Here is a 1,520-nt window from a genome sequence, read left to right on the forward strand (position 1 = left end):
ACTTCATCACAAATCTAAGACATTTTTGGTGGAAATAGGCACAAGGTCCTGTCCATTTCCGGCATATCAAACCAATTGCAAGTGCAACACAAGTGTGTAGTAGAACCGATTGATCTACAAAACGTGATAACAACACGTTGTACGGTGTTGTCTCGCTTTTCTGACTGCAATTTGTGTCTGTGGCAACATTTCGGGTCAAACAACAAATATTGCCAGTGACAGTCGCCTGACGTCCTTCCCGAAGTGTTTTTAGTTTTGTTGTTTTGATTACCGGCGTTCAACAAGTTGCCACTAACAAACTAGAGTGGAGGGGTCACGTCAACATAAATACGGTAGTGTAACCAAGTACAGAACTCGACTTACCGACAGAAAATGACGCCCCTTTCCTCCTACACCAACATTCAACGTGCTATCACTTTCCTGGTGATCGTGTGAACGCTGTGGAGAAGTTAAAAATGAGTTCTCGCCCCTAAATCCTGCTGAATCCGCTCAGTTCAGGTTGTTAATCCCATCTTCCCAGATTCATCGTGACGAACAGAGTGAAAAGGTGTAAACAAAATCAATCCGCCCTACATAAACTTGAAAAAGTCTCGTCTTTGACTGCCAAATACCACGATTTGCTACTTAGGGGTTACAAATACGAATTGTTACTACTCAATATAGGTGTAATATCTCTTCGTATGGATGACTATTCATAATTTCATTGAAGTTATTTCGACAGAAAGTAGTTCCCGGGTGTAACGTGGCGGAGCGACACGATCGTTGTGACGCCATGTTTGGGTAAATAGCAGGACAGCGGGACGTCGCGCTCTGATTGGCTGTTGGTTTCCTGGGTTTTCCCAGGTGAAACAAAACAGGTGGGGATGTGGGTCACAGCGAAGGGCTCAGCGGTTTGCGCTTTTAAACTTCTCATTGCGGTTTTTGGAACCTGACGAGGTGAACTTTGTGGGTACAATTAAGTCGGAGGGGGAAACAGGTCTTAGAAATCCCAAACCTATTACGCTGGGTATCAGAATATTGATAGGGTTTTACAGACCAGTTCCTGTTTGCGCATAACCGGCGCCACGGCAAATTTATTGACGCACAAGCCCTAGACATATACTGCAGGAGATGTTCTAGTCAAGTTGAATACATGAACAATCTCATTTATATTGGAAAACTACCCGATGGAGAGCACCTTCTTGCTGGATGCCAAACAGACATATGTGTGTGCGTACGGGCAAAACTTCTAGTCATGGACCTCATGAAGTCCATGTTCCTCCGTGAGTCTGTGGATTGTCAATATAAGGTGGGAAGGTATACAATAGGTAACCTCCAACGGTATTTTTTGGCAATATTTTGCAAGCGATAAACCTGCTCTTTCACTGTCATCGGATGTTTTGGATGAGACATAAGAGTGGTGTAACGTTATAAATGTTCGTGTAACTGGCGCGGATGGAGACTCTGAGTACACCTTAAATACTAGTATTCTTACGGATCATATGAATTGATTGCAGGAGTATTAGTTTCTAGTGTATCCT

The sequence above is a fragment of the Branchiostoma belcheri genome, unplaced genomic scaffold, assembly GCF_001625305.1.
Source record: "Branchiostoma belcheri isolate BF01 breed outbred unplaced genomic scaffold, Haploidv18h27 scaffold121, whole genome shotgun sequence".
Lineage (NCBI taxonomy): Eukaryota > Metazoa > Chordata > Leptocardii > Amphioxiformes > Branchiostomatidae > Branchiostoma > Branchiostoma belcheri.